The 10,079-nt window shown below is 42.9% G+C and overlaps 1 protein-coding gene across 6 annotated transcripts in view; it reads right to left on the bottom strand.

The window, feature by feature from the left end:
- Window positions 1-10,079, bottom strand: part of peak1 (pseudopodium-enriched atypical kinase 1) — a 96,885-nt gene that overhangs the window by 85,050 nt on the left and 1,756 nt on the right. For 2 of the 6 annotated variants that reach the window (XM_035664382.1, XM_035664381.1), the window contains exon 2: window positions 6,027-6,212. The exons of 1 other annotated variant lie outside the window; for it this stretch is intronic. The gene's annotated coding sequence lies outside the window, so the exon portion shown is untranslated. Of the gene's footprint in view, window positions 1-5,912; window positions 6,213-9,719; window positions 9,742-10,079 lie in introns of those variants that run through there. 3 more of the 6 variants (XM_035664383.1, XM_035664386.1, XM_035664385.1) reach the window with 3 other exon arrangements.

Below are 10,079 nucleotides of genomic sequence, written 5' to 3'. Positions count from 1 at the left end.
TTGATTTAATACAAAGCAGCAGTGTCCTTATATAGGAACAGCATGCATTTACATAACTAATATTATATAATAATATTCAAGATGTATTATTAATGATAGTATGCCAGTTTATGCATCACTTGAAAAGATCTTCAACTTTAAGAAATTCATTATCAACTTATTTCTTGCTGGTTTAATAAAAATCAGTGCACACAATACTAAAATCATCTTAGATAAATCAATCTCACCCAAATGGGAACGTCATCTTTCCTTTGACAAATAAATTCTAGTCTGAAAAGTAGCTCACAATAAGAAGAACTGCCTCTTTAAGAGCTTTGGAACATCTTGGATCGCTATTTTTTTATACTTTCACAGCAACAGAATCCATTACACATTTTCAATGGCACATTAAACAGAACTGATGACACAAACGGGGACCTTTCACTGTGTAACAAATGCTATCGTCTTCCTTATTTCGGTCCCTCTCTTGAGTGCTCTTTCCACCGCGCCTTGCTTTGACGCTAAAAGAAACAAACGTATAAAAAGGGTTCCCTCTGATCTCCCCCCACCACGTGTTGGTGCAGGTGTGTGACTCCAGCACTCGCCCAGAGGGAAGACGATGTGCTGGCACACAATCTGCATGCCAGAATAAATACACGTGCATCTATATTCTCCATTTACATCTGTTCTTCTTCAGTAAAGAAAACAAACAGCATTTCAACATTTTGACTGGAACGTTAACAGTGCCAGAGGGGAGAAACCAATCCTTATATCTGAACATCACACTTTTACTTTGATGGTGCACGTATGAAATGAACTGAATTCTGCAGTTGTTGTGCTGCCTGGGGTCTTGTTTGCCAGCCTCATGCTCATTGGCTAGTTTGTGCACAGCCACTGTTCCTGTCAGTCAACAGTTCTCTGGATCATAGCGCTTCCAACTCCTCCTCCTCCTCCTCTTCCTCCCATGGCTCAGATCTGGCTGAATGCCAATATCTGGGCAGGACACCCGCCAGCTACCACAATGCCACAACTCAAGCATACGGAAGTTTCAGGAGAAAGTCCACAAACTTGCTCCCAGAGTCCGAATGAGGACATCCGTTCCTTCTTTCCTCAAAGTGCTACATGCTCTCTTTCACACCATTCTCAGACAGACACGTCACACTTGTCTCATCCCCTACAAATGACCAGCTCCCGTCGGCCTTCCAGCCTGATATAGCTGTGGTATGGGCCCGGGTCTGAAGGAATGGGAGTGTTTGTTTTCTTGCCATTTTGATCTTCATGTGATCCAGATCGTTTCACGCGCCCAACAACAAGCGCTTACACAACCAGGGGGAGTTACTGTTACGGAGATTTTGGCACACACTAATATTGCTAATGAGATCGCGGTGTGGCTGGGCTGTGTGTACGTGTGTGTGTGTGTGTGTGTAACAGCGACTTACGGAGGGTATAGAGTTGAACAGGTCATTTGAGATGTGCCCTCACTCAGCTGGGTGACTTGAAAATAGGGTGAGTCTGCAAATTTAATTTGAGCAGCACCAACAGGATTATTTGCGGAAAAGAGCCTTGCTCTGTCAGGCGAGGACAGGCAGTGGATGTTTGTTTACAAGTCATGAGGTGGTGACCGTTGGGAGGCGTTTTCACCGTGAATGTTGCATAATGTCTTAACCATCTTGGAATGCTAAGTGACAAATACTGTAAATCATTGTTCTTCCATTCTCCAGTAAACGTATTGTTGCAGCCTTTACCTCATTACCTATACAGCATCCAGGAAGCATCATTTCAATAATTAATCGCTCATAGTCAAAGCTAGAGATGTTCCGATACCATTTGTTCTTTCCTAATATCTGATTCCCAATACCTGAACTTTGCGTATAAGCTGATGCCGATTTCCAATTCAATACATGTGCTTTAAAAAAATAGATATGTAATTTTTTTTTTAAAAACTTACAAATTAACAAATATGACAAAGAAAATAATATACAAGATATCATTTTATTAAAAAAATAAATAAAATCATGATAAAAAAATTCTCATAAATACTGAGTTATGGTCACACTACATATCCTACGATTGTCTAAATCCAAAAGGAAGATTTCTCACAACATTTAGAGAGTGCACTGGCGTACAGCGTGTGAGTTACTCAGGTGAGTACCAGGAGATGGTGTTTGGTACTCACCCCATATGTAGCGTGGTCTTAATAAGTGCAGTCTTCCTCACTGTCCTCCTCAGTGTCGCCCCCACTGTCCTCTGCTTCAGCTTCCTGCATGGTAGATGATGAAGATGAAGATGCTGCAGATGCACCTCCCCTTTTGGGTCAAATGTCTCTGTGGTCTGCTTTGACAGGTGAATGTGACAGACCAGATCTGCACTTGGTTTTTCTGATGTTGAGATGGCTGTGTGTAAAGGCAGTGTAAGAGACAGCTTAACCACCTTGTTGATGTTGGAGTAAGCATCTGGGTTACTTGTATTTACTATTTGAAGAGGCTCCCAGGCGTTTTCCTGCCTGCTTTAAGCGCATCCATTCTGTCACAGTGGTGTCTTTGTCAAGTTGCAAGGTGGCCTCGTATTTCTTGAGAATGCTGCAAACTGTTGTGTTTCCAAAACTGTGGAGGTCTTGCATTTCCTGAGGCCATGTTGAAGGATCAAATACTAAGAAATGATCACATGACTTGAGGGAGTCATATCTGATTTCAAACTCTTCAATTAACCCCCTGAGTAAGTTTGTCTTGTCTCTGTCAGCATCAGCATTAGAAACAGTGTGAACTGTCCAATGGCCACCATGAGTTCATCCTTACATTCTCCAATGGTCAGCTTTTCCTTCTGAAACCGACGGGACATTTCTTCTCGGCTCGCTTGTTTATTAGCCACATTCGTGTGCTCCTTGCTCTTTTCCTGTTTTGTCTGCCAGATGTGGATGTGAGCGGCAAATCTTGCACCACATTTCAGTGTGCTCATTGTTAGCTTCGAGCCACTGCACATCTTGGAGCAACTTTTCCGGAAAAAGTCTTTTCTTCGGCTCCGGTTGGCGTTTCTTTGTAGGTGGCGAAACATGCGTACCAGTTATGTGCACCCCTGCACATTGTATTCATTTGCCATTACGTTTTGCGTAACGGTCTCTGCAGTGTGACATGCTAATAAAACTATGATTAGAAACACTGGCAGCATATATATTTTTGCCAGCTACTACATTTCAAGACAGCATTTAACAGGATGTAAGTGGTAAGTGAAATCAGCGAAAGCCGAGGCACAGAGGTATTAAAGCCGTCCCTGTCCGTCACTGAATTGGGAGAAGATTAGAAACTGCCGTAGAAAAGACAAGAGGCTCTTATTGGAAAAACAAGAGATAATAAGTAAAACATTTTTAAATTTCACATTGGGATGGAAATGAGTGAGTCACGATGACCTAGTTTAGCATTCAGAACAGTGGAAGAAGGCATTTGCAGCGTCGAGAAGAGCCATTAATAAGTGTGGATTTGCAGAGAACCACCACACCCACACCTCTATCCATCTCATCTGTAATTTATAAGACTTCTATATTCCACTGAGCTTTGTCAAGATGCAAATTAAAAACCATATTGAATATTTAGACCATATAAGATACAGCCACACTACAAGAGGAAACTCAGCAAAATCAAGCTCCAAAAAACACATTTTTTAATAAAAAAAGTTTATAAAATGTTACTTTCTGCAGGCAAAGCTGTGCTGCTGATGACTGCTCTGATATTCAATAAACATAGGAACTCACACAACCCACCTCCAAAAGCCTACCATCGTTCATCCTAAAGAACCTGGGATTCATGTATGAGATAGTATTGAGGCATGTTGGTGGCCCCCACCCATCCCTGTAATCTCTGACAGCAGGCAAAGCTCAGGTTCGCCAACAGCAGCAAGGTATGTCTGCGAGACTTCGGCAGCACACGCAGCGTGTTATTTAAAGTCCAGGAGAGTTAGTGAGGTCAAAACTTGGCCAAAAGCAAGCACCCCTCTGTGCTCTCCACAACATTTGAATAAGCCAGGATTGTTTTGGCCTCACCGCAGCCACAACCAATCGCAGACGCCTTGTCCTAACTCAAACAAATACTTGTGTAGATAGATCAGCACACATCCTGCAGGGGGAAGATTATCCTTCCATATATGGAGATCAATACACAATCAAGGCAGTAAAAGTTAAGAGTGCATGTAACACTGGTTTTTTTTGTATTTACATTACTAGAAACTCTGATCCAACATTGAACATGGAAACAACTGAACCACAGACATCTGAGAAATGTCTTTACAATAAGAGCATTCCTAAGATTGTAGAGAGAACGGCATTTTCTCTCTGGACAGCCTCTGTCAGGAGAGCGTCTGTGTTTAGTGACATCTGTCCAGGGTCCAGTGAGGGAGTCGGGGCTTTGACAGTCAGACTATCAGTCGAGGTAAATCCCTGAAAGCAGTGAGCACAGGGCGGGTGCAGACGCTCTCCTGGATCAAAAGCTTATCTGGAGAAAAACACTATGCAGGGGATATGTCCCACCTGTTCCACAGACGCATGATGACGGTGTCTGAAAGGTTAAGGTGGGCTCAAATGCTTATGAGTAGGGAATTGATTTTATTGATGCTGCTTATTGGTCCAATTCTTTATCAATTACCTTATTGATTCTTGATCAGTTTTCAGTGTAGAAATGAAGCCTACGCAGACTTTCAGCACTGATACAACAGATTTATTATCTCCCACTGCCTTTCTACACTGTGCTCAGATTCAGTCATCATCTGCAGTACAGACGCAGGAGTTTGACAGAATTGTTTTGCGATGCAGCCATGGTTCATGGGCTGCCAGCTCCACCGGGTGAGCTACCAGGGCATCCCGTTAATAAATGAATTGATAAGCATGGAGGGGTAGGATTCTGATGGACTGGAACATTTGGGACCATTTTTCAACTGGAACAACATTCCCATCCCTACACATGACCTCACGTTACTTTTTTTAGCAGTGTTGACAATTAATTTGATTTGTATTTCATAGTTATTTACTTTGCCCCATATCCATCCGCACCCAGATGTAATCACCAGAAAGGCAGAACTGTGGGACCGAGCCTGAAGGCACTTTGCTTCTAAATGAAATTGGAAACCAGATTCATCCTGGGATTTTCATCTCCCACTTATTGTTAGGTCTTGTTTGGCCATCTCTCGTTCCAGCCTTAGGCTGTAAGCTGTGTGAGTTCTCAGACTGAGGGAGGCATTAGGAGCTAGGATTGCAAAACTGTGAGAAAGAATATTTTATTCAGGAACAATTTCGACATTTTCTGATAGTAACGAAAGCACACATTAATCAAGAGTAAAGAATTTAAAGCAAAGTTCCTTTAAATACGATAGCATTAAATAGGAAAATTAGGCCACTTATTATTATTATTAATGATTGCATGACACATTCCCTGTTGTTGGTTTGGGACTTTTGAGGTCAAGTATTCACAAATCTACGAAAGCAATAAGCTAGAGACCTTCACTGTCATTTCATCAGTGGACCACAGAGTAGAGGACTACCCAGCCCTCTAACAGTCACTCAATACAGAGTGAGTCATAGAAAAAAGAAGTAAATGGGAGCCTGACAAATAACTTTTTTCATTTTAAACTTGGAATGCAAAGCAGCTGGAACAGACTCTTTCCAAACGGAGCTGGTTTGTATTTCTGGGTCAGAGAGTCTACGTGACACCACAGTGTGCATACAGTGTGTGAACGACTGTGTGCAAAGAACATACAGTTGTCAAGGCTCTGATCATTAATACTGTTCAAAGTTTGAATCAAAGGAGTGAACTGACTTTGCCTATAGCCAAGAACCACAAGAAATCCCTTCAGCATAAAAAAGGTGGAGCATTAATTCTACTAGTTGCTACATTATCATCCGTTAGGCTTTCCACCAATAGCCAAAAGCAACATCCACTGTAATGTCTGACCTGCCCCACCATCAGCTGGCTATGAAACACACGTTAACGAGACAGCGGAGTGCTTTTCACAAGCAGGAAGACAGGTGAGAGGTCTGGAAGACATCGACAATGGAAACCCCTTACATCACCACTGGCTCTGCTTCACCCTTTGTTTTACGGACCCCACAGGACGATGATGATGATGGCAGGAGTAGTCTATCCCACGCCCACTGTTCAGTTCAAAAGGAGACACCATTAAGTCACCGGGTCCAAGCGCTCGAGCCCATGAAGTGGGTTTGGGGTATGCTGAATGGCTGAACTCTGTGCGGCCTGTGAGAAGGAGAAACACTTGTAAATCACACGCTTTGGTGAAAGGACAACGTTTGACACATACAGCTTTTAGCTACAGGTAAGTCATTAAGGTCATCATCCGAGCTAATAGTCCTCATATGTATGCATAGCAAAGCTGCTGTGCCAGAGACGCTTACCGGAATAATGCCTTCGAACCTATTAATGAAAAACTGCAGGAAATATTGGTTTTTAAACTGCAGCTACCTTAAATAGCTTGTCTACACTCTGGGAGCATCTTCACTACAAGCCAACGTGGCGTTTTATATGCAGAACTACCACATAGCCTCGACTCAGCTTGAAGCGCATTCGACTGGCATTCTTAAGGTCAACACCTCATCTAACAGCTTATCAGCAAAAGCTACACAGCCTTGAGTTTCCCAGATAATCACACATGTTTACAAAGTCAACATTCCTTAAAAAGGTCAAAGAGAAATACTTTGGAATGTTTCAAACTAATCAGCTCCCTGGAAGCAGTGAAGAAATAGTACGGTGAAAGCAAACCCAATGAAGTCAAGATTAGAGGCATTATTATGTGGAAACCATTCTCTGACAGTTAAAGTGATCGACAATCAATTTCCACTCTGACCACATACAAGAACACGCTCTCAGTACGACACATTTAATGCACTGCATGTACTGTAGATCTAAGTCTCTAGTTTCTAGAAACATGAATACTACAGGAACGAATCACCACATGTATAATGTGTGTCTGAGCACACGAATGGTCACACACGAGGATGCTGGTGAGACACTGATGACTGTCTCTCCCTCACAGATCAAATACGCTGACGTGAGTGGACGGCTTCATCATCCGCCAAGTCAGAGACTGTGGAGCGATACCAAGATGACATTACACTGATGACATTACACTGATGTCATGTGCATGCAACAAGTGTGAAATCAAGCCAACAATTGGAAATGTCTCTTGCCTGTGATACGACTGCAGTCCCTCAGTTGGTAAACTCAATACAAAAAGGCTTGGTTTCATGAAAATATGCAACTCAATTAAACAAAGAAAGTTTCTAACTCATAAAAACTGGTTTTCAACACAACTGCTCAACTTGTTAGAGAAGTGGAGAATGTGAAGCTTTTCACCCGGGTGAGTGCTGGAGTCCAGACGATTACTTTCATTTGTTCTGACAGCCTCCCACCTATATATGACTCAGACGACACCACGCTGACTTCTGGTAGGTGCAATGTTATTGCCTGATAGCTGCAAAACGTACTCGGTGTAAGCCACGACCCGGTGCTGCCAACACGAATGATATCAACACCAGAGACCCAAAACAACACAACTGGACTCCAGACAGGGCTGAAGTTTTTATACATGGCTTCCAGCCCAAACTGCACTTATCAGGCTCCGCTGACCTTCTTTTTAGGGCCAAATACATGACCGTGTAAAAGGGGATCAATGTGGTTTATACACGATACAACACAAAGAGTGTGACATTTGAAAAGAGTGAAGTGGGGTTCAACTCTGTAGAGTTGACCTCAATTTGCAGATGTACACTTATGCTGGTGTGTTACACTGGACTTTAGACCTTAATCCTAATTACCAATCTCACTAAATATAAATCTGAAACAAACCAAATCATTTAACAAGGGTTTCCATCATTTAGACATGTACAGGGATAAATATCAGGTGTTTACTGCCCCCGATCTCACCAAGGATATCGCAAAACTAAAATATGAATGTGACACTCCATTTGATCTCCAAAGAAACTGTCATTTGACTTGTCTCTCTCCTCTCGTGGGTCGGAGCGCAGACCTAGCTACAGAGCAGCAGGCGAGCGGCGAGGGATTCAGGGATTCAAAGACAGTTCAGACAAGGAGAGGCTCACAGCTGGATTGAGAGGCAGTATTTCTGACTGTCTCACACAGAGAGAGGTCACGGCAGTCTGCAAGTGACATCTGTATGCTGAAGTCATCGTAGGGTTGAGTCAGGGAGATTTGTAAGAATACATCCAATTTAAAATCGTAAGTAATAAGATTGGCATGTGGTGTGAGGAAAACTGCTGTCCTATTGCTATTGGCCCTTCTCTGAGTGTGTGTGTGTGTGTGAGAGAGAGTCTGCTCCTTAACCTCTGGGTCACACCTGTTGCCTCGCTCAAGCCCTGGTCAGGGCAAGGGGGAGAGGTCAAGGGTCATGGTGTCACATGACACTTCGTTCACAGATCTGCTCCGGAGCCCACACATACACACGCACTGTGTCAACCAAGAGATGACCAATTATTTATGCCACTGAATTTTCTACAGCCTCTTGTCAGATTCATACTGGCTAATGAGCAGCGCCTTTAATCCCAGGTTACATCTCAGCCGGCCCGACTGTGCGATAATAACACACTGAGCATTAATACACTGCATTCAAATCCATTATGATATAGTGTTGAGATGAGAGGTGAAAACTCAAACTGACACACATTTTATGTTCTGAATGACCCTTTATTTCTGCAACACGTTTCTTTCTTTTTCTTTCTCTACCGATCACAATTAAAAACATTTGTAATTCAGGAAAGGTTTCAAGCCATCTGATGCAGGACGGTGCATAATTTCACATCTGTGAAGTGGACCGAAGTGTGCTCTCATACATAATTCAATAGTTTCATCCCAAAATATGATCGTGCCTCGGGGGAAATGAACAATGCTACTTAGAAATCTATGAGTTGAAATATAAAGAAAAATTAGAGAGAAAGCATCTGCTGTACACAAATGTCTTCAAGTGAATAATTACATTCAAATGAACCAATATCTGGCTTTGATTCAGCGCCAGTTACAACTCAAAGCTTCAAAAGGCACATTTGCTATGTAATGATGTTTGCAGCAGTCGCTCATTAAGCTAATTAGTGTATTGAAATGTTTCTTTGGTCAGTATTTTACAGAGGCAAACAAGCACTGCTGCTTTATCATTCAAAATCCAAAGCTTAGGATTAATTTTATCCATGACCGGCAGTTCCTTTCCACTTCCTAAACGCTTATCTACTGATAAATACTGATGAGTCTCAGGTGAACCTCTGAGGCACTGCTCTTTCTGGCAAACAGAAACAACTTTCATCCCATTTTCCGGTGCAGAGGGACACATTTTGAATGTCTCACTGCTCTGCCACTTCACGATGTGCCTCGAGGCCGGTGAGTCACGACTGATGTTGCTTTGCGGCACAAAAAGACCCGATTGTAATATAAAAAGGTCATTCATGTCACATTGGTGACGCGCCGCTGTAAGAGCACAGATCAATACCACAGCTGAACGTCCGTGTGATAGGCAAGCAGAGAGGTGAAAGGCAAATGTTGAGCAGCTGCCATTAAATAAGACATGTTCTGATCATTTAGGCGTACACAACTGCCAAAGACGCGGTCAAAACCTGTGGAACAGAAAGCCCCAGAACGCCACAAAACGCTATCTTCCTCCCGCTCCCCCACAAAGAATGTCAGGTATGTTCACAATTCAGAAATGTAGGAAATGATCCAACAAATATTTGTCCCACGTACTTTGGGGACCGGCATCCGCAGGGCACTTATCAGGAGGCCAATCTGAAATCTCGGCAAATCAGCCACTCCGTGAACCCTAAACAGGTGAAGAAGTAACAATGTGAGACGCCTTCGTTGACACGGTCAACTCACGAGTGGTTAATCTAAACAAGAGCGAGGAGCGAGTAAAAACAAGAACTGACAGTCCCGTCTGAACGCACAAAGAAAATCCTCCTTTATCAACAGCCCAGCGTCTGCGACGGGCGAGGTTCAGAGACGGCCTTTCACTGCAACTGGAGAATGTTTCACTTTCACAAACACAATCTCCACATAGACAGAAGGCTTCAACACTTACTGCAGAAGAATGAAATATATGGATAT

The sequence above is a fragment of the Morone saxatilis genome, unplaced genomic scaffold, assembly GCF_004916995.1.
Source record: "Morone saxatilis isolate NCDOM2014 unplaced genomic scaffold, NCSU_SB_2.0 Contig2, whole genome shotgun sequence".
In the NCBI taxonomy this organism is placed as follows: Eukaryota; Metazoa; Chordata; class Actinopteri; family Moronidae; genus Morone; species Morone saxatilis.
The sequence above is the reverse complement of the archived record's forward strand: the minus strand, read 5'-3'. Positions and strand labels throughout refer to the sequence as shown.